Below are 27,967 nucleotides of genomic sequence, written 5' to 3'. Positions count from 1 at the left end.
GCTTGCGTGGATGGTGAGAAGATGCCATATGCTTTCTTGTAGAAAACATTTTCTTGCATGGATGGTGAGAAGCAGAAGGCGATCAAAGGCATCGTGAAATCTACCCGAAAGATGCTCTCTGACACCAAGCACACGCTGCGGTACAAAGCCGTGATGCAGTGTCGGCCGCTCGATGAGAAGGGAGAGAAGATGACAAGGAAGACTGCTTGCCAGACCAACTTGTCGCAAGAAGAATACCTGTCAGTGGTAAGTGACTACATCGGTTGCTAGTACTTTGATTCATCCCTCTTGTTCCTCAATTATTCGATTTTGTCTGACTAGGTGAAGGAACCCTGGATGAAGGAGGATTGTTGGGAGGCCCTGCTTGACATGTGGTGTGACCCAGCATGGCAGGCGCAGCATGTGGAGAAGGGAAATGAACGAGCCAAAATGCCAGGCCCGGCTCATGTCCAGGGGAGCCGGAACCTAACCGCTCTCAAGCAACACATGGTATGTGGATTAAGATGTTAACTTTTTCGCATGGTGCATCTTGGTTCATTCAACTTGATGGTTAATTTTGCAAGAGGCGAAGGCTGGTCGCTCGGTCCACATCCTGGAAGCCTGGAGAGAAGGCCACAAGGGGAAGGATGGCGCCGAGTTCTGCAGTGAGTCGGCGGAGGAGAAGTGGGGGACCTTCAAAGAGGTCTTCCAGGAGGTGCACGGGCAGGAAGCCGAACCTACGTCCAAGCCCCTTGATCCCGAGCTTCTCATCATTCCTGGCGAGGGGAAGGGCCATGGCCGCCACCTCCTTTGCAACGGGGCGATCGCCACATCGTCGCATTGCAAGCTGCACGAGATACGCGCATCGAGCACCAGCTCAACTCCGTCCATACGGAGTCGCCCAACCGCCGCATCACATGAGATAGCGCGTCTCAAGGTTAGCATCCTAACCTTTCATTTATGTCCATGCCTCGAAATAGCACCGTTCCAACCTATATGAGCCTAATGCCATGTTACAGGATTTAATGGCGCAGCGGGCTGTTGAAGAGGAGCAAAGGCGGCAGGCTGAGCAGGAGTCCAGAGAAAAGGAACGGGAAGACACGAACAAGAGGTTGAAGCTGCTTGAGGAACAACTACAGGTAGAACATTATCTAAACTAGAGTAGAAGATTCATTACATATGGACGAACCACCCTCACGTGACTCTCATCTTATAGGTTCTTATGCAATCTCGAAGCAGTGCAAGTGATGCCCCTCCTCCTCCTCCGGAATGTTAACCCGATGGCCTCTACTCCTCAAGGTGATCTATATATGAACAAGTGTACTTCTATTGTGACGTGCACGTGTTTTGCAAGTAGTGACAATATGTATGAATTTGCGACTTGTGTGTGACGTCTACTAGGATAATACATTCGACTTGTGTGTGACAATATGTGGACTATCCCTAATTATGCCTATATATGTGTGGACTAGATCAAATTATGCCTATATATGATCAAATTATGCCTATATATGTGTGGACTAGATCAAATTATGCCTATATATGATCAAAATTGCACTGCAGTTGTTTTTATCTGCAGGGATCAGAAAAGAAATAGCTTGACAGCAGAATGGATGGGAAAGATTTCCGAGAGCAACACTTGGAAAACTACATATTACCGAGAGCCCCTCTCGAAAACATGGTCGTCTGGGAGACCTACTGTTGTGCCACACCTTTTCCGAGAGCTGCTCTCGGAAAGGAAGGCGACATTGCCGAGACCAGCTCTCGGCAAAGCGATGTAAACTGTCAGCTCCCATGTGGGCCACGCTATCCTACTGGTCAGGAGGATTGCCAAGAGCTGCTCTCGGCAAAGATATCGTCATATTTTTTCAAGAATATTTAGGAAGTTATTTAAAACTTTTACTGATAAATGTGACCAGTGGGACCACATGTCAGTTAAAAAGAACACACACAAAAAAAAGGATGTTGCATATGCTTTGCCGAGGGTGACGCTTGGCAAAGTACGCAGTAACTGACGGAGCCGTCTGTTGCGGACGAGCATGCCACGTGGCTCCTCTTTGCCGTGAGCGGCTCTCGGCGTCTGCAACTTTGCCGTGCGGTGCCTCTTTGCCGTGAGGCAGTGACGACAAAGATGTCAGTTTGCCGTGACGGTGGGTTTGCCGAGAGTGACACTCGGCAAATCTTGCTTTGTCGAGTGTCCGTATTTTAGCATTCGATGAAGAGCATTACACCCGGCGTACATGAAAATTCCAGTAGTACTGGGAATTAGACAATGGTGACTGCAGAGGAAGAACCTTGTACTGACGACTCCTAGCCATGGCAAGTATGTGAGCGGAGGCACTGGCATAACCGGGGAAAAATATCACACCAACACATACGCACGCACAGAGCGCACGGGCACAGATCTAGCGCTCCAGTGCCGGCGGCTGGCCGGCGAAGGCGCTACCTCCGCGAGCCGCTGAAGCTCTGCCCGCCGGCCACCGTCTCCATCCAACCGATCGTTATGCCAACCGCGCGCCGTTCCTCCTATCAGCGGCCGGCGGTTCCATCGATCTCATCCACCAACATCCTCTTAGTCCCTCCCACCAGCTGCCATCATGTCGTCCACTCCGATCATCACCATGGTGTGGCTGGAGCAGGAAGGGCGGGACAAAGGCTCTCCCAAAGTGGCATAAACTGATTCCCCATGCCGATCTCTCACAACTCGCCCGAGTGAGTGGCTCAGCGCCCAGTAAAGGAGGTTGTGTGGTGGCCGGGCGAAGAACCGATCAGAATTGCAGCGGCGCTATCGGCGGCGCAGAACCATGAGGGATGGCTGGATGGGGGCGCCGTTGAATCCAGGAGGGAGTGGGAGATATAAGAATCCCCGAGACTACTGATCTCCCATCGCAAGTGTGGTTGTGAGTCATAGTGTGCGGCCGCAACAATTCTCTTCCTACTTCCAATTCCATCCCTCGCCCTCTATTCTTCGCGTCTCGACCTACCGGCTCTCATCAGCGGCAAGTCGGCAACAAGAGAGAAGGTGAGTGGCGGCCGTGGCGATAGGTTGGGGAACCAGTAAGGATTACGGAGGTGAGCAAGGGCCTTGGGACTTGACCGACCATCCGGAACGATGTGAAGAGAAGATTTCCGTTACATGAAGTAGAAGAAAGAGGAGAGGAGGAAGTTGTATTGCGGATACGGAGTTGGAGTTGACCTCGACTGAGAAAAAAACATACATGCATGTGAACGAACAAAAAACGGATTGATCAGCGATGTAGGAAGGATGTGGTGTTGGAAATATGCCCTAGAGGCAATAATAAAATAGTTATTATTATATTTTCTTGTTCATATGACAATTGTCTATTGTTCATGCTATAATTGTATTAACTGGAAACTGTAATATATGTGTGAATACATAGACCACAACATGTCCCTAGTGAGCCTCTAGTTGACTAGCTCGTTGATCAATAGATGGTTATGGTTTCCTGACCATGGACATTGGATGTCATTGATAACGGGATCACATCATTAGGAGAATGATATGATGGACAAGACCCAATCCTAAGCATAGCACAAGATCGTGTAGTTCGTTTGCTAAGAGCTTTTCTAATGTCAAGTATCATTTCCTTAGACCATGAGATTGTGCAACTCCCGGATACCGTAGGAGTGCTTTGGGTGTATCAAACGTCACAACGTAACTGGGTGGCTATAAAGGTGCACTACAGGTATCTCCGAAAGTGCCTGTTGGGTTGGCACGAATCGAGACTGGGATTTGTCACTCCGTATGACGGAGAGGTATCTCTGGGCCCACTCGGTAATGCATCATCATAATGAGCTCAATGTGACTAAGTAGTTAGTCACGGGATCATGCATTACGGAACGAGTAAAGTGACTTTCCGATAACGAGATTGAACGAGGTATTGGGATACCGACGATCGAATCTCGGGCAAGTAACATACCGATTGACAAAGGGAATTGTATATTGGGTTGATTGAATCCCCGACATCGTGGTTCATCCGATGAGATCATCGTGGAGCATGTGGGAGCCAACATGGGTATCCATATCCCGCTGTTGGTTATTGGCCGGAGAGATGTCTCGATCATGTCTACATGCCTCCCGAACCCGTAGGGTCTACACACTTAAGGTTCGTTGACGCTAGGGTTATAGGAAATAGATGTACGTGGTTACCGAATGTTGTTCGGAGTCCCGGATGAGATCCCGGACATCACGAGGAGTTCCGGAATGGTCCGGAGGTGAAGATTTATATATGGGAAGTCCAGTTTCAGTCACCAGAAAGGTTTCGGGGTTTATCGGTATTGTACCGGGACCACCGAAGGGGTTCCGGGGGTCCACCTGCCCCGAAGGACCTAATGGGCTGTAGTTGGGTGGGAACCAGCCCCTTAGTGGGCTGGTGCGCCCCCCCACCCAAGGGCCCAAGGCACCAAGGGTTGGAAACCCTAGGGGGCCGCTGCCCCCCTGGGGCGGGCGCCCCCCCTAGTTGGAAACCCTAAGGGGGCCGCTGCCCTCCCGAGGGCCCCCCCCTCTAGATGGATCTAGGGGGCCGGCGCCCCCCTCCCCTTCCCTTATATATAGTGGGGGTTTTGGGGCTGCCAGAGACACGAGACTCCCTCTCTCTTGGCGCAGCCCTACCCCTCTCCCTCCTCGTCTCTCGCAGTGCTTAGCGAAGCCCTGCTGGAGTACCACGCTCCTCCATCACCACCATGTCGTTGTGCTGCTGTTGGACGGAGTCTTCCCCAACCTCTCCCTCTCTCCTTGCTGGATCAAGGCACGGGAGACGTTACCGGGCTGCATGTGTGTTGAACGCGGAGGCACCGTTGTTCGGTGTTTAGATTGGATTCTGCCGCGATCTGAATCGCTTCGTGTACGACTCCACCGACCGCGTTCTTGCAACGCTTCCGCATTGCGATCTTCAAGGGTATGAAGATGCACTCCCCTCTCTCTCGTTGCTAGTTACTCCATAGATTGATCTTGGTGATGCGTAGAAAATTTTGAATTTCTGTTACGTTCCCCAACATGTGGTGGTCACCGTGACTCTCGGTTGCCTGTTCTTTTTTCTCAACCAAGGTTTCTGTAAGGCTCGTGGGGGTAACGAATGAATAGTTTTTTCACACAAAAAGAAAATCTTTCTTCTTTTAAATCTCAGCCATCAACTTTTGTAGATAACTTAAAATCAACGGATATAAAAAGATGATTTATGGAGAACTATGAAATCTTCCGTCCGTTAATATTAGGTAAAGATAAAGATAAAGATAAAGATAAATAGATCAGAAGTTTACTCGCAAAAAAAATAAATAGTTCCTATTGTAAAATAGCGAACAATGTATTTTTTTAATCTCTGAACTTTGTCTGCGTGTCAATTACTATTTGCAGGGTTGATATGATCTGCCTGAACTGGGTGCGCCTCAGAGGGCATCCGATGATGAAAATGAGGACAATTTCGTGTAGATGGCGATTCCTGCCGCTGCTTGCACCTGCGAGTATGTGTAGTGCGTTCCCTGTCAGCGACCATGAATACACACTTTCAGGATCTTTGGCGATGGTCTGTAGCAGAGTATGGGACATGCTGAATTGGTAATAATCTCTAAATTATGAGATGGCCAGATTGAACGCTCGGATGTTGCTATAGGATCAGCCAAGGCATTTGGTCGTGCTGGCAGGGACTGTAACCTGCTCTTCAGATGCGGATGCAACCGAACAATGGTGAATTCTGATTTAGTCGGACGTTGGATTGACAAGACTGGCTGCGGCCATATATAAGTGATGAATGCTACAAGATAGATGCCTCTGGGAGTTGATGAAGATGATCTTTGAACATTGTCAAATGCTACCAGATACTAGATGTCTCTTGGAGTTTTTGTTTTGAAGGTGATCTTTGAAAAACATTTTCTTGGATATAGCGGTACTCCCTGCATTACAAATTATAGCGCGCCCGCGCTTTATGAGCACGGGAATAGAGAAAACACTATATTTTGAAACGCAGGGAGTACTAGCACTGCTCTTGCTAAGCAAAGGTCTCTGGTGCATGAAAGGCCATGTGCTGAAGTTGTACGGGCTGTTTGGTTTGTGACTAACTTTGCCAAATGTTGTCACATCTAAAGTTAGGCAAGTTTGATTAACTTAAATGAGTGTTTGGTTTAAGCCACACCTTAGGTAAGCCACACTTGGACCTCACATGGCATACACACAAAAAATATGACAAAATTTTCTTTGGCTTGCCAACTTGTAGCTTTTATTTTGATGACTAACATTAAACAAGCTTGGCAAAAATGTGTGGCAAAGTGTGACAATACTAGGCCTAGAACCAAACAGCCCGTAAACTCGGGCAAAACATGACGTCGCCAGTAAAGCAAAGTTATTTTGATTGGTTCCGCTGACAGATATTGTCGTGGATAGAAGGGATGGACCTTGATTGGAGTGAATAGAATTGGCAAGACATAAAGGTACGTACGTATCACAGGGCCGGCACATGGCGATGAGACGTGCATGCAAGTGGGCAAGTGGATGGACTGTTCGGAAAAGATTCCTTCCGAGTAGTTTTCGAGCAGAACCGTCCTTCCCGCCTACAGTTCCTTTCTTCTATCCTCTACTCGATCCCTCTGCAAACAAACACCTCTGAAAGTCGATGGTCGAACCAACGAGAAATATTACATATGGTGCATCAAGATGCTGAGGATGTGCTCATAGACGAACGCTTGCTGGAGTACTTCTTTCTGTCAGGCCAACTCCACCGCGCGACCCCAAACGGACGTCCGTTTTGTCCGGATTCTGTCCGTTTGGGTAGGGCAATGGGGTCGTGTCCGGGCAGTTTCCGGGATGCGGTGGCCGTGCGCCAGCGCGCGGACGCATCCCGGCCGCATCTTGTCCGTGTGCACATTTCTTTGCAAGTCCTTCACTTTTTTCATCATTCATTTTTGGTACATGACAATACATCATCACATTTTGACTAGTAAAGCAAGGCCAAAGAAAACAAGAACCATAAGAATACGTTTAAGAAGATACCTAACTTCCATAATTGCTCCCTTGAGTTGGGTTAGGGCCTTCTCGATGCACTCGTTGTTGATCTATGGAGGAGGCTCGACGTTGCACCCTCCTTTCTTCTTCAAGCCGGAAGTCGATGTTGCTTCCTCACACCTAGTCTCGTGCCTAGCCTCTAATCTAGCAGCAAGTGCACTTGTCTCATCTACAACCTCTATGCTAGCTAAAAGTGCACGAACATGTACTAAATTTCGCTCTATCAATATATCGATGTACTCTTCTTCCCAATACCAAAACTTGCATCCATTCTACACAATAAAATTTGAAGTTAGCACAACTAGTCTGATCCGAGAGCACAAACCGAAGCTAAAAAGAGCACATACCCCATCGTTTAAGCACTTGATGAACACCCATCCGGGATGTTTCGGCGTTGTAGACACGCGGCGCACGACCATCCTTGGGCAGTGGTCGCACTTAATGAGTGGCACGCCGACGAGCTTTTGGGCAAGCACCGAGCCCGGCCGGCCGCGATTCGTGTATCTGCCGGCGGACCACCGACGGTGCAGATCCGAGCGGCTAGAGGATGAGCCACTGCCTGCATGTGGCCTTGCGGCCCTGCCAGGGCCTTCCGGCGAGGTGCCCGGCCAGTCCATGGCGCGGCCCGGCCTCCCACAGCCGGGCGAGCTCAAGACCGACCGGATCCGCCCCAAATCCGGCCGGCGGGTGCGCAAACCAGGCGGCCGTGGTTGGGTAGCTCGGCGGCGCCGAGGGGAAGGGGCTAGGCGAGCGCGCGTCCGAGCTGCACGGCTGCAATGGCGGCGACGGCGAGGGGAAGAGTGGAGTGGGGTGCGGCCGGAGGGAGGGGGGCGGATAGAAAAAGGCCCGTCTTGTGCCACCGACGGGCGGGCCAGGGGAGGACACGCGCAGACGGACGGCACGTCCGCGTGGTGTCCGTTTTACCCCAAAAGCGGCGCAAACTTGGGCCGCGGATGGGTCAAAAGCGGACACAAAACAGACAAAAGTCCGTTTGCTCCCGCGCGCTGGGCTGCCCGATTTGTCCCTTTTACCCCAAACGGACGGGACCGGACAGGATGGGGCCGCGCGGTGGAGTTGGCCTTAGTCTCGTCTGTCGTGTTATTAATCGGTGTCGTTGTCTCTGGGATTTGATCAAGTGAAGTAAACATTGTGCATTTCATTTAGAGTTTCACTACTCCATATCGATATCTATTAGTGACCCACAACAGTTTTTATTGCGCAAAGTAGTAATAGCTTTTGCCCATTGTACATTTCATTTTGTTCTATGACTAGTAGTCAATTTTTCTCAAAAAAGGAAAAAACCTAAGCAGCTGCACTGCACCTACTCTGTTCTAGGAGGAATACCAGGAGGTCGCAATGAGCTATGGACGACGATGATGATGATGATGATGATGATACTCCCTATGTTTCTTTTTAGTCTGCATATAAGAATTAGTCAAAGTCAACTTTATAATGTTTGACCAACTTTATAGAAAAAAATATTAACATCTACAATACTAAAGCTATATGGTATGATTTTTTTTCATGATGCATCTAACAATATTGATTTCATATTGTGAATCTTGATATATTTTTCTATGAACTTACTCAAAGTTAACAAAATTTGACTTTAATCAAATTTTATATGCAAACTAAAAAAGAAACAGAAGGAGTACTTGCAGCAGCAAAGCTGCAAGCAGCGAGTGGGGAGCCCATCACAGTTGACCCACGGCGCCTCGCCGAGTGCGGGAACGTCGGCATTCCCTACCCCTTCGGAATGCGACCTGGCTGTTTCCTCCCGGGCTCCGAGGTCACCTGCAACCACACCTTCTCTCGACCTCGCCTCTTTCTCGGGGATTCCTTGGACAAAGACGTAGCGGGCCAGTCCGTCACGCCGGGAACTACTCAGCGGTCGGCGAGGACCATGAAAGCAACTTCAGCGAACAGATGGATGTTACGAGACCGATGGAGGTCATGGACATCTCGATTTCCCGGGCTCACGTGCGGCTATATGCCGCGGTGAGCTCCGACTGCGGGTGTGGGACAAGGGAACCCTACCATTGCTTCACTCGACAAACAACATTTCTCCCAGGCATCCAAGGGCCTTTTCTCATCTCAGGGAGCCAGAATGTTCTCATCGGTGTCGGCTTGAACATTGAGGCGGTGTTCTCTACGTCATCGGGTAATGCCTACGGAGGCTTGATAACTGGTGCATTTCCCAGCCCAATGGTATTGCACCCGATGACCCTTTTAGCGGGCAAGGGTGTTGTGAGGCCTCCTTCACTAAAGGGTTCAGTCAAGTGTCAGCGATAGCTGATGCCAAGAGAACCGAGTGGCTAAGCGATAGGCCCAGAAACACAACCTGCTCCTTCGCCATGTTGGTGGAGAAGGGATGGTATAACTACTCATCGGAGGATGTCTACGGGGACGAGACCTACTTCTCCAAGAAATTCCCGAGGGGCCTCCCCCAAGTCGTGGACTTCACCATCGGCAATAGTTCGTGTCCGGTGCAAGGTCAACCGCCACCCCAAGGCCCAGGCTATGCCTGTCTCAGCGGCAACAGCTCATGCGTTGATGCATCAAATAGGACCGGCTATGTCTGCAAGTGTTGGGAGCACTACGATGGCAACCCTTACATCCCTGGTGCTGGATCCCCCCTCTGAAGGTGAGTACCGTCGATAAGCCCGTAATAACTGATGCAGCTAGAGAGATGTCTAGAGAGGCTAGTGTCACTGTTGAACAACTCCTAGGCATCGAGGATCTCCCCACGATTCAAGAGGATGAACTAGCATGGAATATGTCCTCGGGAACCCTTTGGTCAGCCCTGAGGAGGTCCCGCTTCTACCAACGAAAATGCGTAGATTGCATGACTGGTACCTGCAAGAAATACATAACGGGTGAGAGCCTCATGGTGAAAGTGAAGGCAGAGCATTACTTCCATGAAAAAGATCTGTGGGTTGAGTTTCAATAAATATTTAAGTTATTCAATCAAGACTCACTCGACAAATCTTTTGTCAGTTGTTATTGTGTGTAAGTGATTTCTTTTTGTAATTTAAGTCTCTAGTTGTGCTCGTTCATTGCCTATAATTATTCTCGCTCTATGCTTTTCTGTCGTATTATGCAGAATGAAGATATATGAAATGAAAAAAGATAGAGTCTGTGGCATTGGGTTCATTGACCCAAATGCCGTTAATGAAGGTGTGTGGAAAATCAGCCCAGAAGACACAGAGAGTAGCTTGCTAGAGTTTTTGAAGCAACAAAATACCCAACCAGAAATACTACTTCCTTACAACTTCGGTGAGTATTACTGTCTTGTACTAAAAATTATATTTTGCTTACTACATGTTAATAAGTGTAGTTGATGAGTTTATGCACATGCCCGCTTATACAAACGTGTGCTCATGCAATTTTCACTGGATCCTGCAAATCACTGAAGTTCACAAGGGAAAAGTTCAAGTACTGTACTCACTACTTAAAGAACCTAAAGAATACCACAACGTGAAGTTGATGCTCGACAGGTAATTTCAATCATTATCGCACTATGTCGGCCTCTTTAGTTCATTTCCTGATATCAACTAATTAATAACTCTTTTATTCATTTTCTTTGCTAAGCAGGGTTTGGGAAAAATCCCATCAAAGAGGTTATCGGTCAATGGAACCCAAAGCTGAAATGGTGGCGACCCAGGGTAATTGAGTCGTACTAGCTACTTCAACGCATCTCTTTAATTTCTAGTTTCAATACCATTATCATGCTTGTGATTGAATTCTATTCTCGTAAAGTGCATGAGGCAGGTGTCAGGGAATAATTATGTGCATACTACATTTGCGAGAACATTCGCTTTATGACCGAAGGTAGCAGAGATGAAAGAAATCTTTGGGTACGTAAACACAATTCACAATTCTTTTTCATCATGTTCTAATATATATACACATAACTAATATATTCATATTGATCTCCTTCTTTAATAAAGTTGAAAGAGATGCGGAATCAGCTCCTATACCAACGGACCGCATACGAGCACTTCAAGACGAAATTGTGAGATTTTTTCTTGAGCAGATCATAGATCCCAAAGGAGAATACCATTTCACCCAATGCCTACATGTAATGATCCCAAAGGAAAAAATAAACCATAAACACCAAAACCCTCAAACCCTAAACGCCTAAACCTTTAGTCCCGTTGGTGAGACCAACCGGGACTAAAGGTCCCCAGCCCCCGGCGCGCTGCCGGCCACGTGGAAGGGATTTAGTCCCGAGTCGTGGCCAACCGGGACTAAAGGGGGGAGACTTTAGTCCCGATTTATTAGTCTCGGTTGGTGAACCGGGACTAAAGGCCCTTCCCAACCGGAACTAAAGGCCGATTATCCACTAGTGTTAGGTAAAACAAATCCTGGAATGGCAGACAACAGCAGGTACCATGGTGTTGTCTAGAGGCCCAGGTGAAGTGGGGCGCCCAAATATAAAACCACGTCACTGGCAAGAAACAATGGCTCAAAACATTCGACTTCGCCAAGGAAGCGGCGCGTGAGGAAGTCCTAGACTAGGGGTCCTCGGGCGTCCGGCCTATTCAATATGGGCCAGACTGATGGGCTGTAACACCAGTAGAAAAAGGCTCATTTGTCCCGGTTCATAAGGCCCATTTGTCCCAGTTCCGGAACTGGGACTAAAGGGTCGGTACTAAAGGCCCTCCCCTTTTGTCCCTGTTGTGTTACGAACCGAGACTAAAGGCCTCCACGTGGCCGCTGTCTCGAGCTCGACCTTTAGTCCCGGTTGGTGTTTTTTAATTTTTTTTAAAAAATTTGAATTTTTTCTCGATTTTCAAATTTCTGAATTATTTGTATTTAATCTCTAATCACCCCTCATCACTGCTCAATTTAATCTCTAATCACCCCTCTTCATTTCAAATCGCCTAACTTCCCGGTCGGTCACCCATCCTCTCACTACTCCAGCCTGAGCACGCTTAACTTTCGAGTTCTATTCCCCCTTGTTTCAAAGACTGCACTTGTTGTTTTCCTGACAATACTAAGCTGTCAATCCTATTAACCATTAGGAGTTCAAGTTGAGCATGAAGTCACACGTTACACTGTTCGATTTTGAAGCTATTATTCTTAAAACCAATAATTATTTAGTAACACTAATATTTCTTGAATAAGTAGTTTGACCATAGTTTGACTATAGTTTGACCATAGTTTGACCAGATTTGACCAAAATTCAAAAAAAAACTGAAATAATTATTTAGTAACACTAATATTCTTGAATAATTTTTAGTAACACTAAATTTTTTGAATAAGTAGTTTGACCACAATTTGACGAAAATTTAAAAAAACTGAAATTTGAGCATATCTTTTTTTTTCCTTTCAGAATTTGAGGATTCTAAAAATTTGCAAACAGGCCTACGGCAGTCAAAATTAGATGCGGAATTTCGTGCTGATTTTTTGATATATTATGTGTTTTTTTTGACATAGTATGCAAAAGATATGACCGTTTTACTTTTTCATAACACTTTTTTTTGCAAAACATGTCTAAATTTAAGTTTTTTAATTTTCCTAACTACTAGATGTAGTAACATAACTACATCTCGAAGGATTTTAATTTTTGAAATTTTTATCATTTTCTTTTGTTTTTTACAAAACTGAAAAGGCGATACACAAGGGGGGGGGGGGTAGAGTTTGAAACTTTAGTCCCGGTTTGAGACACGAACCGGGACAAAAGGGCATCGCACCCTTTAGTCCTGGTTCGTGTCTCAAACCGGGACTAAAGGTCCCATTTGAACTGGGACTAATGCCTTCCCAACGCCTTAGCCGCTTGAACCGGGACTAATGCTCACATTAGTCCCGGTTCGTGATGCAACCGGGACTAATGTGTACATTGAGCTGTGACCGAAGCCCTGTTTTCTACTAGTGTAAAGATGAAGGAAGAAGGACACCTCCCGTGTCCAGTTAGGACTCCTGTATGCATGAACGGCAAGATTAGGTTTTTGGATATGCTATTTCCTTTCTCTGTAAACCGACTCTGTACAACCCTAGGCCCCTCCGGTGTCTATATAAACCTGAGGGTTTAGACTGGAGGCAGGATCACAATATTCATAGGCTAGATAAGCTAGGGTTTAGCCATTACGATCTCTAAGTAGATCAACTCTTGTAACCCCTATACTAATTGAATACAATCAAGCAGGACGTAGGGTTTTACCTCCTTTAAGAGGGCCCGAACCAGGGTAAACATTGCGGCCCTTTGTCCATTGTTACCATTGATCCTCAAACACACAACTTGGGCCCTCCTACCCGAGATCTGCCTGTTTTGACACCAACATTGGTGCTTTCATTGAGAGCTCTGTTGTGTTGTCAACAGAAGGATTGATGGCGCACCTCTTCATCAATGATGATGCTGTGTCCAGGGAGACTTTTCTCCCCGGATAGGTCTTTGTGTTCGGCGGCTTCGTGCTACGTGCCGAATCGAGTGGCCACCTTGAGTAGGTCGACAGTTACACCCCCGGTCACCAGATCAGGTTTGGGAACTTGAATTACGTCGCTGATATCCGAGGAGATCTGATCTTCGAGGGGTTCGCGGCTGAGCGAGTCCTGGATTCGGGGGTCCTCGGGTGTCCGGCCTAGGAGTATGGGCCGGGTTGGATGGGCCGTACAAGATCAAGCTGAATTTTATCCCACGTGTCCGGATGGGACTTCTCCATACGTAGACGGCAAGATTAGAGTCCGGAAGTTTCCTTCCCCGATGAACCGACCTTGTACAAACTCTAGGCCCCTCTGATGTGTATATAAACTGGAGGGGTTAGTCCGTAGAGGCTATCTTCATTACCGTCATTAGAATACACATAGGCTAGACATCTAGGGTTTAGTCACTACAATCTTGAGGTAGATCAACTCTTGTAATTCTCATACTCGTCGAATATAATCAAGCAGGAGTAGGGTTTTACCTCTCTTAAGAGGGCCCGAACCTAGGTAAATATTGTGTCCCCTGGTCCCCTATTACCATTGATCCTTGGACGCACAGCTTCGGCACCCCTACCCGAGCTCTGTCGTGTTGTCTATAGAAGCGATCTATGGCTCGCCTAGTCATCAACGACAATATCACCTCTGGAGGGTGCCTACCTTCTAGGCAGACCCTACAGTTTGGCAATTTCACCATAGGAGTTCGCGCGGCCGCCGAACCCGCAACTTCCCCTACGGCCGCAAACACGGTCTTCACATCGGCTCCAAGTACACTGAAAAGTTGGATCCGACAGATGTTTTGTCTTTAAATGAACTGTTGGACCGCATCGCCGCCCTGGGGGTCTCAATGGACTATGATCGGATCGGGCTCAAACCCGACCAGAGGGAAATTAACCACCCGCCGATCACCCACCTTGTAGCGGTCGATGAGGAGCCGACCGACGACACTTCCCTCCCTATATTGAAGACCAAATATGTTCGGGTCTCCAAATCCCCTGAGCCGGATACTCCCCCTTCGGGCGGGACCTCACGCCCTCCGGACTCTGGCTCAAGGATAGGATTGCAGGAGCCCTTGTGCCCCCCCGGACCTGAACTGGTCGCCTCAGAGACTTTTCAAGCTCATAACTCAGATGTGGGACTGGATCTAAAATTTAAGCCACCCACCCACCACAATCTATATTCTCCAAGCAATTCAGGTCCTCCAGATATATACGACCTGATGTATGTGCGGCAGCAGCCTCAGGAAATGGTCCACCACTTTTGGGCCAGATTCCTGCTTGTTAAAAATAGGATCGTAGACTGCCCGGACGACGACGTAGTTTCAGTTTTTCATCGTAACTGCATCGACGAGGGAATATTGAATGCCCTCGACCGTTGCCACATACAAAGCTTCACGGAACTATCACAAGTAGTACAAAAGTACCGTGCGATGGAAAGCACATGGAGGACCCAGAAAACTCAACTGGAGCCCGCTGCCTTGAAGCAGTGTGTGGCCCGGAGTAAAGGGATACATCCCGGCGGGTCACCAGACCACCAGTCTATGGGCAGGAAAAATAAACCCTTCACGGGACATAGGTCCGTTCTTGACGAACTGCTGGACATGGCCTGCCCGATTCATGCCACTCCGCGCACAGTCCCAACAATAGCCTCCAAGCATGCTGGGTACTACGACAAGTAGCAAAAAGTGGTGAGGCCATCCTCACCACAACTCCATAGAAATACTCTCCGGAGAGGGACAACTTTAACGTCCTCACGGTCTTCGAGACCTTCTCTTCGAACAATCGGCGCAAACGGCCGCTCCGCGACCTCGCCGAAGTCCACCAAGTTACCGCACTGAGCCCATGGAACAACACGGCAATAACCTTTGCGGCCGAGGACGAACCAAAGCCCCGATCAGTCCAAGCACCCGCCGCATTAGTACTAAACCCCATCGTCGATGGTTTTCGGCTTACTAAAGTGCTCATGGACAGCCGCAGTGGGCTTAACCTCATCTATGAGGACACGCTCGATAAAATGCAGATGGACGGATCATGCATCGAGCACAGCTATACCACCTTTCGAGGTATTATCCCCAGTCGAGAAGCACGATGCTCGGGGAAAATTAAACTGGATGTGGTATTCGACACGCCCAAAAACTATTGATCCGAAGAGTTGCTCTTTCATGTGGTCCCGTTCAATAGTGGGTATCACGCCATCGTCGGTCGGGATGCTTTCTCATGCTTCCAAGCTATACCCTATTACGGGTATATGAAACTCAAAATGCCCGGACCTAATGAATTATCACAATTTCGAGCGACCCCGACAAAGCCCTTCGTGGCGAAAAAAAACTGCATCTTTGGCCCTCGAGGCGCTATCTGCAGCCCTAGCGGCGGAGGATTTAACCACCCTACGCTCCACGGTGGATAGGGACGATGTGATTCTCGATAAGAGATCCAAATCCACGTCCTTCAAACCAGCCGAGGAAATAGTTAAATTTCAAGTGCACCCGACGGACCCTAACAAAACAACATCTATCGGAGCACAGCTGGATCCGGCAGTGGACACCGCCCTACGCACATTCCTGCAAGAGAATTGGGATATCTTTGCCTGGCACCCTTCAAACATACCCGGCTTCCCCCGAAGACTGGCCGAGCATAGTCTCAATGCAATCAAGCGATTCAAACCCGTGAAGCAGACACTACGGTGATTCTCCGAACCCAAGCGTCAAGCCATGGGAGAAGAGCTAGCCAAGTTATTAGAGGCTGGGTTTATTAGGGAAATTAAATATCCGGATTGGTTAGCCAACTTGGTTATGGTACCAAAGAAAGACAAATCCTGGCGCCTATGCGTTGATTTCAAAGACCTCAACAAGGCTTGCCCTAAGGATCTCTTCCCATTACCCCACATCAACCAAATCATTGACGCAACCGCGGGACACGACTCTTTGTGTTTCCTCGACGCCTATTCCGGATACCATCAGGTTAAGATGAAGGAATCGGACCAGGCCACAATCGTGTTCATTACCCCTTATGGTCTCTTCTGCTTCAACACTACGTCCTTCGGGCTCAAAAGCGCCGGGGCTACCTACCAGCGTATGATCCAAACTTGCTTGGAAAAACAGATCGGCAAAACAGTCAAAGCATACGTAGACGACGTGGTCATTAAGACAAAACGCGTTGAAACACTGGTAGATGATCTCCGCCTCACCTTCGACTACCTACGGACATACGACATACGACTCAATCCGAAAAAGTGCGTCTTTGGAGTACCAGCCGGAAAGTTGCTAGGGTTCATTGTTTCCTATAGAGGAATTGAGGCGAACCCAGCCAAGATCCGAGATTTGTCACAATTGGCCAACCAACAGACCTAAAGCAAGTCCAGAAACTAGCGGTTTATCCCCAAATTAGGAGAAAAAGCATTACCACTCTACAAGCTACTACGACGCACTAACAACTTCAAATAGACGGACGCTGCCACAGCCGAAATGGAAGAAATCAAAGCCATTCTCGCAAGTAACCCAATCTTGGGTGCACCAGGTGTTGGAGAGCCCATGTTATTATATATTTCGGCCACTAACCAAGTGGTTAGTGTTGTGCTCATTGTCGAATGAGGGGAAGAGGGACATAAATTCCCCACCCAAAAACCAGTCTATTATGTATTGGAGGTCCTTACACCTTGCAAATCCGGATACCCCCACTATCAGAAGATAACCTACACAGTCTTCATGGCATCCAAAAACTGCGACACTACTTTCAAGAGTGTTCGATCACAGTGGCATCTGAAGTACCACTCAATGACATTATCAATAACAGGGACGCCACTGACCGCATAGCCAAAATGGGCTATCGAGCTTTTAGCATTCGAAATCGCGTACAAGCCACGCCGGGCTATTAAATCCCAGGTGTTGGCTGACTTTGTCGCTGAATGGACGGAAGCCGAACTCCATAAAGAGTATAGCTCATACTCCAATTGGATTATGTACTTCGACGGCTCCAAAATGCTGGCCGGACTGGGGGTTGGGGTCATCCTAACATCTCCTACTGGGGAAACAGTCCGCTATGTACTACAAATTATGTATACGGACTCCAACAATGCAGCCGAATACGAGGCGCTGCTACATGGTCTTCGCATGGCTGTCTCCATGGGTATACAACGCCTGGAGGTGCGCGGCGATTCAAACCTCGCAATTTCCCAGGTCAATGGAGAGTTCGACGCAAAGGACCCAAAAATGGCGGCATATCGAAACACCATATTAAAAATATCAGCTCGGTTCGAGGGACTGGAGTTTCATCAAGTCGCTCGAGAGAGTAATCAGGCAGCCGACGTCCTCGCTCGTATGGGCGCTAAGCGCGACCCTGTGCCACCTAACACCTTTGTGGAAAGGTTCTTTAAGCCATCCGTAGTATGGCAGGGTGAGAGCGGCGACGGCAATACGGACCTGATCACACATCCAGCTGTCGAACACAATGCAGATACCGTCGGGGGTTTGGATATCGAGATAACACCCTCTGCTCATGAAATCATGGCGGTTATCGCTCCCTGGACCGAACCCTTCCTAGCCTACCACTAGTAGAAAACCGGGCTTTGGTCACAGGGCAATATTCACATTAGTCCCGGTTCAGTCACGAACTGGGACTAATGTGAGCATTGGTCCCGGTTCGTGCGGCCGGGGGCCTGCCGGGCCTCGTGGGGGCATTGGTCCCGGTTCGTCCGGCCCCTTTGGTCCCGGTTGGTGGGACAAACCGGGACCAATGGGCCTCGCTCCTAGCCCACCACCATTCACTACTAGAAAACAGGTTATTAATGGCGCACCTATTTTGGCTACTAATGGCGCACATTAGGTGCGCCATTACTAGCACGCCATTAGTAAGTTTTAGTAATGGCGCACATCCGGTGCGCCATTACTATCCCAGACAGTAATGACACACCTAATAGTGCGCCATTACTAACCCTTAGGTGCCCCGCTAGTAATAAAGCCAAGTGCGCCACTAGTAACCTTAGAGGTGCGCCACTAGCTAAAAAGCTAGGTGCGCCACCAATAAAGGCTGAAATGCGCCACTAATAGTATATTTGGAAAACAAAAAAAATACAAATTTACAAAAAACAACCTACAAGGAAAAATAATTTAAAAACAAAAAATGAAATAGAACCATCATTTTTATTATAGCAAGAATATTACCATGTCTTTATAAGTATCCAATAAAAAGAAAATTGCACAGAAATAAAACAAAATCCTATAACTAATCTTCTACTCCCTCCGTCCAAGAATACCTCTCGCAAGGGGAGGAAATTTTGAACTGAAGTGCATTTTACATTACAACCCGTCATATTTCAAATCAAAATCAATCGAGTCCACGTCCGATCGGCAACAGCGCCTCGTCCTGGCTTCGAGGAGAGCCAGAACTCATCTCTTCGGTAGCTCGTCACCACCCTCCCGGCAGCCTCCGACATCACGTACCCACCCTCCCGACGTCGATCAACTGCTTTGAGGTAGCAGATTCCTCATCTGTGTCTGCTCCTGCAATTAACACTTTGAATGCAATTAACAATTTGAATGTTAACATGGGGCAAAGACAAGATGGATCAGTATATAACAATGGAGTACATGCACAATTAGATGTTCAAGCTGTTTAATGTCACTCCCATCATCACAATTTCATCTCAGGAAATGGAGTAGAATAGATTTAATTGGATGTTTGAATGATATGGTTACTTACAAGTGTCAGGGCTATTACGGTCAGTTAAGTAATTGCACCAGATTAAAGAGGAGCCAAAGAATTTACAAGTGGTCTAGTGCATATGCAAGTGCAAGTTACTCAGTTAAAATTCAGTACTCCATTGCCCAAAATAATTCAGTTAAAATTTTGTTAAAAGATCACTGAATTAACCAAGTACTCCAGGTCAGGTCCAGTTACTCAATGCATAATTTTTAAACCTATCATCAATGGAAGGTCACCAATTTTAATTGAGCAGTAGCTAATTGAGCAAACACACTGAGCTTATGCATAACACATTAGCTGCGGAAAGTACTCACCTTGCGGTGATTATTTCACAGGGATAAACCTCCAAATATAACCACTATACCAAACTATATAAATTGTGAATCAAGGAACTGCTGCAATTGACATGAGAAGATCAACAATATATGCTCACCTCCAGGAACAAAGTCAGCTCCATATATATGCTAGCTCCAGGGTAAATATGCCACAATATCACACCTTGTGAAAAGAGCATCTTATTAAACAGTCGGTCACAAACATTCTAATTTCTTAACATAATTACAGTAAGTTACTTACTTGCGGTATACACAGTGGATAATTATCATATTAATTACCTTGTTTGAGGTAAATTAATTGCTAAAGTTAACATAAAAATGTAAATTAGATGAACTGTAAACTGTTCAAGGAAACAGAAAGTGCAAACCGCATAACAAACAAAAAATAGCAAGATTAGCCTCTTGTTTACCATTAAGTTTGGACTTTGGACAAAACGTGTTTTGATTGATCATACAGTAGATTTACGGGGCATCTCGCTGAAGGACGGGTCCTTGGCGATCTGCTCCGCCATCTCCTTGATGCTCGGGTCCTGCGCCCACGCCACAACAAAATCCACGATTCAAGTTAATTGTCACAGAAATTCCCATGAAATCGAAACAAATTCACAGGAAATTCGAGCTTGTGTAAATAAATCTTCCCAAGAACTCAACTTTGACAATGGAGAGAACAGAGCAGAGTATTACTAGTTTTGCAGAAACTGTAAAATGCTTCAGTAGAGCTTGGTTACATTGAGCAAGTTCGAATATGTTAAAATGGACGCGAATATCTTTAGTGAAACCCAACCAAATTAACAACCGATTCAAACCTGTAGTATAAGTAAAATCCTCCAAGAACTCGCGTTTGAAAATGAACAGAACAAAACAGAGTATGAAACTGTAAACTCTTCATTCGGAGAATTCAGTATAAGCGCTTGGTTACATTCAGCAAGTTCATCATGGTGGAGAAGTCGAAGGGGCTGGCCGGAGCAGCCCCCCTGCGCGCGGGCTGCCGCCTCTGCTCCTCCACCGCAAGTTACAGTCATACACATTAAACTGATATTAAGTTATATTACCTCTCAATGAGTGTAACTATGAACTACTGAACCCCATTTAGATCAGTAATGCATTTTATTTCTATCGTCTACCTACCACAGTTGGATATTAACCAATCATAACAATATCTATATGACATGGCTAAACAAATTGACGATCCCAAAAAATGCTCGAGAAACTCTGAGCGTACTCATTGATAGGGAGCAAAGTATTACATCATATACCTGTATATCCTAGAGACATTAGCACAGCGCCACCCAAAGTCTTGTATAGCAGTCTCAAGTTCAGAATTGCTCATATACCCACGAATCATTTCTTCCCTAAATTTGTTGGAAAAACCATTGCGGGGCATGTTTCAACAAATATTCCCACGCAAGAAGAACATGAATAGAAAGTGAAAGCTCTGATTACGAAGCATACGTGATCTCAGGCTTATCCTGAAGAAGAGTACGCGAAAACGACCCATGTTTTTCATCGATGATACCTGGTTAACAATAGCAGATTATTACTTGGGTGAACACCATATGCTAGAAATTGCATGTGAAGTTTATGAAGAATGAATAGACGACCAAATCGATGCTGATTTTTTTCTATTCTTATTTTTTCAGGGAGCTGAATTAATCTATGGCAGGAAAGTGGCAGATCGATATGCGGCCGTGACTGATAAAGCGAGTTTGGGGAAACAGAGAAGATATTCATTTGGTAACATTAATTGCGGGAGCTGAATTAACATGTGGCCAGCAAGTGGCAAATGGATGCATAGTCTTGACTGATAGAGCAAGTTTGGTGATAGACAGAGAGAAGATATGTGCCATTTCAGGAATCTAGGTTTACGAATTAGTGTAGGAGTCACTCCAAATCATTCATCCGGAGAGCTCTTGCTCTTCATCACTGCCACTGCCAGTGCACTGACAGTCTGTCTTAACACCAGTCCCAGTCCGTGAATAACAGCGGCATAATCCATGAATTCAAGCCAACTAACGGATCCGCGTCCTATCGAGCTAGCCACATGTACGATATCGGTCGCCGGTCCAGCACGCGCGGCGTGCGTCACTAAGCGCAAGGCCCCGGGAAACGGAATCCAGAGGACGGACACGGAGGGTGTGAGAGCGGAGAGAACCTGAGGGAGACGGGTCGAGGCCGCCTCTCGCGGCGGCCGGGATGGGGAGCGAGGCGAAGGCGCGGAGGAGGAGGAGGAGGAGGAGCGGGGGCGGAGCAGGGCGAGGCCGCCGTTGCTGCGGGAGATGGCGGCTGGATCCGCGCCGATAGGGGCGGGGGAGGCCACCGTGGCTGGTGGCGGAGGGGGTGGCACCTGTGAAGCTCGTGGGGCGGATCTGGCCGGTTCCCGGCGAGTGGAGACGGCGGCGGCTCCACCACTGCCAGATCCAGCGCCGCCGCTGCCTTCCGATCTATCGCCGCCGAGCTCGGGCTCCTTGGCTGCGACTGCCGCGAGGAGGCGCGAAGGGGACCGAAGAGAGAGGAGGGCAAGGGCCGCCGCGCAGGAAGAGGAGGGAGCACTTGCCTACAAAACCACAATGGCGCATGGATCGGGGCTGGGGCGAGGCCGAGAGACGTGTGTGTGTGTGTGCGTGGGGTGAGGGAGAAGAGGATAGGGTTCCGTGCGAGAGAGAGGAGAGAGATGGTGGACGGTCGGGCTGCGGCACTTACCTACAAAACCACAATGGCGCACCTCCTAAGCAATGCGCCATTAGTATCAAAAATAGCAATGGCGCATCAGGGAAAAGTACGCCATTACTATGTCCAGAAGTGGGTCAAAGCTTGGTCAAACATAGTAATGGCACACTTTTTACTAGGTGCGTCATTACTATTTTAGATACTAATGGCGCACTATGTATAGGTGCGCCATTACTATATACTAGTAGCGCACCGCATGTATAATGCGCCATCTATATTATCTATAGCCTGTTTTCTAGTAGTGATTGGTCCCGGTTGGTGGCTTGAACCGGGACCAGAGGCTCACCCTTTCGTCCCGGTTCATACCACAAACCGGGACTAAAGGGTTGGTCCTAGTAGCGGTCAGAGTTTAGTCCCACCTCGCCAACCGAAGGGCGCTCACACCGGTTTATAAGCCCGTCCCTCTCTGCCTTGTTGAGCTCCTCTCAAAGTGAAAATAGATGCCCTTATACAGGGAATTTGACCTAAATTCAGAGTAAATTTCTTTGAATTTCATAGAAATTTATTATGAATTTAGGTTGAATTTTCTCTATAGGCGCATCTATGTTCATTTTTTATAGAAAATAAAATAAATAAACCTTAATAAAATAAATAAAAATAGCAGCAGTAAAATAAATAAAAATAAAATAAATAAAGTAAAATACATAAGTAATTAGAAACAAAATGGAGTAAAATAAATAAGTTTTTTGTTGTAAGTAGAAACAAAACAAAATAAATAAAGCAAAAGAGAAAACAAAAAACAGGGAAAAAAATTATGCGAGCTACTGGGCCACCACGGCCTGAATACGTCTTGAAACCCATCCATGGGCCAGGATTCAGGCCCGCAGAAGGCCCAGTAGGCCCCACATGCAAAGAGAATGGTTAGGCCCGAAAGCCTGCAGTTGAGAGGAGCTCGAGAGGGTGGGCGCAGCAGCGCTTATAAACCACTCTCGAGCTCTCTCAACTAGCGAGGTGGGACTAAACTTTTGACGCGGGGCAGCACAAGGCCTTTGGTCCCGGTTGGTGCCACCAACCGGGACTAAAGGGGGGCATTGGTCCCGGTTCGTGGCACCAACCGGGACCAATGCCCCCCCTTTAGTCCCGGTTGGTGCCACGAACCGGGACCAATGAGTTGCCTATATATACCCCATCGCCACAGCAGAACACTCCACAGTGCTCTATTTTTTCTGGCCGGCGAGGGGAGGGCATTTGGGTGCTCTAGCTCACCTCCTATGCACATGAGGTGTTCGATGAAATGTCTGAGCCACACTAGTTAATTTTTCTCCTCTCGAAACTCGACCTCCGAGCTCCATTTTCCCCGAGATTTGTCTAGGTTTAGCGGTCCGTCACGTCCCGTCCCCGTCTTCACCGCCGTCGATCGCCCGCGCCGATCTCGTCGCCAGCACCACCGTGGTGAGCCTCTTGTTCTTATCTTCTTTCTGAAAGAAAAAAATTCTTACTTTAGATAGATACTTGTCTAATTTTGTTACTTTTATTATTCCTTCTTATTACATAGTGCGATGGTTTTGGTATCCGCCCCCGTCGGCCCTCGTCCTGTCTATGATTCGGATGTGGTATATATTATATTTTTATAACTATTTGGTTCATTTATTGTTTATGACAAATATGCCGACCAACGTGACATAGATTTTATTTATCTAGGAGGTGGTTGAACCGGAAATTCCAACCGACCCTATTGTCGAGAGGTTAAATTTAGTTGAAGAAGAAAACAATTACTTGAAGGAAAAAATAAAAAAATTGGGGAGGAGAAGATGATATTGGAGTTGCATGTTGTGGATGTCGTTGATGATCACAAGATCAAGATGGATGCAATGCGCTTGAAGATTAGAAAGATTAGAAAATATGCCATTCATACCGAGGCTTGGTATCATTATGCCGTTGGATCAATTGTTACCTTGGTTGCGATTATGATCGCATTTGTTTTCGCATTGAAATGTTTAACATAGTTTCAATGTATGGTTTAATTAATTAGATGCTCTGGAGAGCTATATATATGTTGTTAGATGAGAACTATGTATGTACTTTGGTTTTAATGTGATGATGAACTTCTATTAATTTGGTCACTTAATTATCTATTCATGATGTTCTGTAATGGTTTTTGACACACTTAATTATATATAATGCACGCAGATGAACCGGCAATGGATGTACGGTGACAGACACACCTCCGAGTACATTAAGGGCGTGCATGATTTTATCGAAGTGGCTGAGGCAAACAAGCAGAATGGTTTTATGTGTTGTCCATGCCCTACACGTGGGAACACGAAGTCTTACTCTGACCGGAAAATCCTTCACACCCACCTTCTTTACAAGGGTTTCATGCCACACTATAATGTTTGGACGAGGCACGGAGAAATAGGGGTTATGATGGAAGACGGCGAAGAAGAAGAGGACGATGACAACTATATGCCCCCTGAATACGGTGATGCTGCAACGGGGGAAGCTGCTGAAGATCAAGAGGAACCAGACGATGTGCCCAATGATGCTGCAAGGGGGGAAGCTGCTGAAGATCAAGAGGAACCAGTGCCCGATGATGATGATCTCCGCCGGGTCATTGTCGATGCAAGGACGCAATGCGAAAGTCAAAAGGAGAAGCTGAAGTTCGATCGCATGTTAGAGGATCACAAAAAAGGGTTGTACCCCAATTGCGAAGATGGCAACACAAAGCTCGGTACCATACTGGAATTGCTGTAGTGGAAGGCAGAGAATGCTGTGCCTGACAAAGGATTTGAGAAGCTATTGAAAATATTGAAGAAGAAGCTTCCAAAGGATAACGAATTGCTCGACAGTACATACGCAGCAAAGAAGGTCGTATGCCCTCTAGGATTGGAGGTGCAGAAGATACATGCATGCCCTAATGACTGCATCCTCTACCGCGGTGCGTACAAGGATCTGAACGCATGCCCGGTATGCGGTGCATTGCGGTATAAGATCAGACGAGATGACCCTGGTGATGTTGACGGCGAGCCCCCTAGGAAGAGGGTTCCTGCGAAGGTGATGTGGTATGCTCCTATAATACCACGGTTGAAACGTCTGTTCAGAAACGAAGAGCATGCCAAGTTGATGCGATGGCACAGTGAGGACTGTAAGAAAGACGGGAAGTTGAGAGCACCCGCTGACGGGTCGCAGTGGGGAAAAATCGAGAGAAAGTACTGGGCTGAGTTTGCAGCTGACCCAAGGAACGTATGGTTTGGTTTAAGCGCGGATGGCATTAATCCTTTCAGGGAGCAGAGCAGCAATCACAACACCTGGCCCGTGACTCTATGTATGTATAACCTTCCTCCTTGGATGTGCATGAAGCGGAAGTTCATTATGATGCCAGTTCTCATCCAAGGCCCTAAGCAACCCGGCAACGACATTGATGTGTACCTAAGGCCATTAGTTGAAGAACTTTTACAGCTGTGGAATGGAAACGGTGTACGTACGTGGGATGAGCGCAAACAGGAGGAATTTAACCTGCACGCGTTCTGTTTGTAACCATCAACGATTGGCCCGCTATCAGTAACCTTTCAGGACAGACAAACAAGGGATACCATGCATGCACGCACTGTTTAGATGACACTGAAAGCATATACCTGGACAAATGCAGGAAGAATGTGTACCTGGGCCATCGTCGATTTCTTCCGACCAACCATCAATGTCGAAAGAAAGGCAAGCATTTCAAAGGCGAGGCAGATCACCGGAAGAAGCCCGCCATGCGTACCGGTGATCACGTACTTGCTATGGTCAATGATTTACATGTAATCTTTGGAAACGGTCCCGACGGACTAGCTGTTCCGAATGACGCTGAGGGACACGCACCCATGTGGAAGAAGAAATCTATATTTTGGGACCTACCCTACTGGAAAGAGCTAGAGGTCCGCTCTTCAATCGACGTCATGCACGTGACGAAGAACCTTTGCGTGAACCTGCTAGGCTTCTTGGGCGTGTATGGGAAGACAAAAGATACACCTGAGGCACGGGAGGACCCACAACGTTTGCACGAAAAAGACGGCATGCCTCTGAAGCAGTATGAAGGTCCTGCCAGCTACACTCTTACGAAAGAAGAGAAAGAAATCTTCTTTGAATGCCTGCTCAGTATGAAGGTCCCGACTGGCTTCTCGTCGAATATAAAGGGAATAATAAATATGCCAGAGAAAAAGTTCCAGAACCTAAAGTCTCATGACTGCCACGTGATTATGACGCAACTGCTTCCGGTTGCATTGAGGGGGCTTCTACCGGAAAACGTCCGATTAGCCATTGTGAAGTTATGTGCATTCCTCAATGCAATCTCTCAGAAGGTGATTGATCCAGAAATCATACCAAGGCTAAGGAGTGATGTGGCGCAATGTCTTGTTAGTTTCGAGCTGGTGTTCCCACCATCCTTCTTCAATATCATGACACGTCCTAGTTCATCTAGTTGACGAGATTGTCATTCTGGGGCCCGTATTTCTACACAATATGTTCCCCTTTGAGAGGTTCATGGGAGTCCTAAAGAAATATGTCCGTAACCGCGCTAGGCCAGAAGGAAGCATCTCCATGGGCCATCAAACAGAGGATGTCATTGGGTTTTGTGTTGACTTCATTCCTGGCCTTAAGAAGATAGGTCTCCCTAAATCGCGGTATGAGGGGAGACTGACTGGAAAAGGCACCCTTGGAGGGGACTCAATAATATGCAAGGACGGATATTCTTGGTCTCAAGCACACTACACAGTTCTACAGAACTCTACCTTGGTGACCCCGTATGTCGATGAACACAAGAACAGTCTGCGCTCCAAACACCCGGAGCAGTGTGACGACTGGATTACATGTGAACACATCAGGACTTTCAGCAGTTGGTTGGAAACACGTCTCAGAGGTGACACCACTGTTTGTGATGAGTTGTACTCGTTGTCCAGGGGACCATCTTCGACTGTATTGACTTACAAAGGATACGAGATAAATGGGAATACATTTTACACGAAGATCAAAAGAGCACCAACCAAAACAGCGGTGTCCGCTTTGATGCAACAACCGAGAGGGGAATGGACACATATTATGGTTACATAATGGACATATGGGAACTTGACTACGGACATGATTTTAAGGTCCCTTTCTTTAAGTGCAAATGGGTCAATCTGTCAGGAGGCGGGGTACAGGTAGACCCACAGTACGAAATGACAACAGTGGATCTGAACAATCTTGGGTACACTGACGAACCGTTCGTCCTAGCCAATGATGTGGCACAGGTTATCTATGTGAAGGACATGTCTAGAAGACCGAGAAAAAGAAAAGATAAGGAAGCGAATACATCATACGATGAGCCAAAGCACCACATAGTTCTTTCAGGAAAAAGGGACATTGTGGGAGTGGAGGGCAAGACAGACATGTCTGAAGATTATGAAAAGTTTCATGAAATTCCTCCCTTCAAAGTCAAGGCTGACCCAAGCATCCTGATAAACGATGAAGATTATCCATGGTTACGGCGCAATAAGCAAATGACACAAGCGAAGAAAAAGTGAAGACTTTCTCCCGCAACTATTATGATGATACCATGCCAACTTTGTAACAGACGAGTATGATACCATTGTCCGTTTTGTACACGAAGTGCATCTAGTTTTTGCCGTAACCCTCTCAACTTTCTTGCACATGCTATGTGGATCAAATGATGATACCATGCCAACTTTCAACCTTTTCAGAATTCATTTGAAATGCTTTTCAATTTTAGGGTCTTATAGCTCAAAATAATTAGTAAATGCATGAAAAATAACAAATGAAGTCAGAAAGGGTTGAAAATTGATGATGTGGCTTTGAATGGTGCATTTTGAACA

At 47.1% G+C, this 27,967-nt stretch overlaps 1 pseudogene; it reads left to right on the top strand.

Annotated features, from left to right (window-relative positions):
• The first annotated feature begins 57 nt into the window (after window positions 1-57).
• LOC141026632 (uncharacterized) lies at window positions 58-27,658 on the top strand (annotated as a pseudogene).
• Window positions 27,659-27,967: the final 309 nt, after the last annotated feature.

The sequence above is a fragment of the Aegilops tauschii genome, chromosome 7 (assembly GCF_002575655.3).
Source record: "Aegilops tauschii subsp. strangulata cultivar AL8/78 chromosome 7, Aet v6.0, whole genome shotgun sequence".
Taxonomy (NCBI): Eukaryota; Viridiplantae; Streptophyta; class Magnoliopsida; order Poales; family Poaceae; genus Aegilops; species Aegilops tauschii.
The sequence above is the reverse complement of the archived record's forward strand: the minus strand, read 5'-3'. Positions and strand labels throughout refer to the sequence as shown.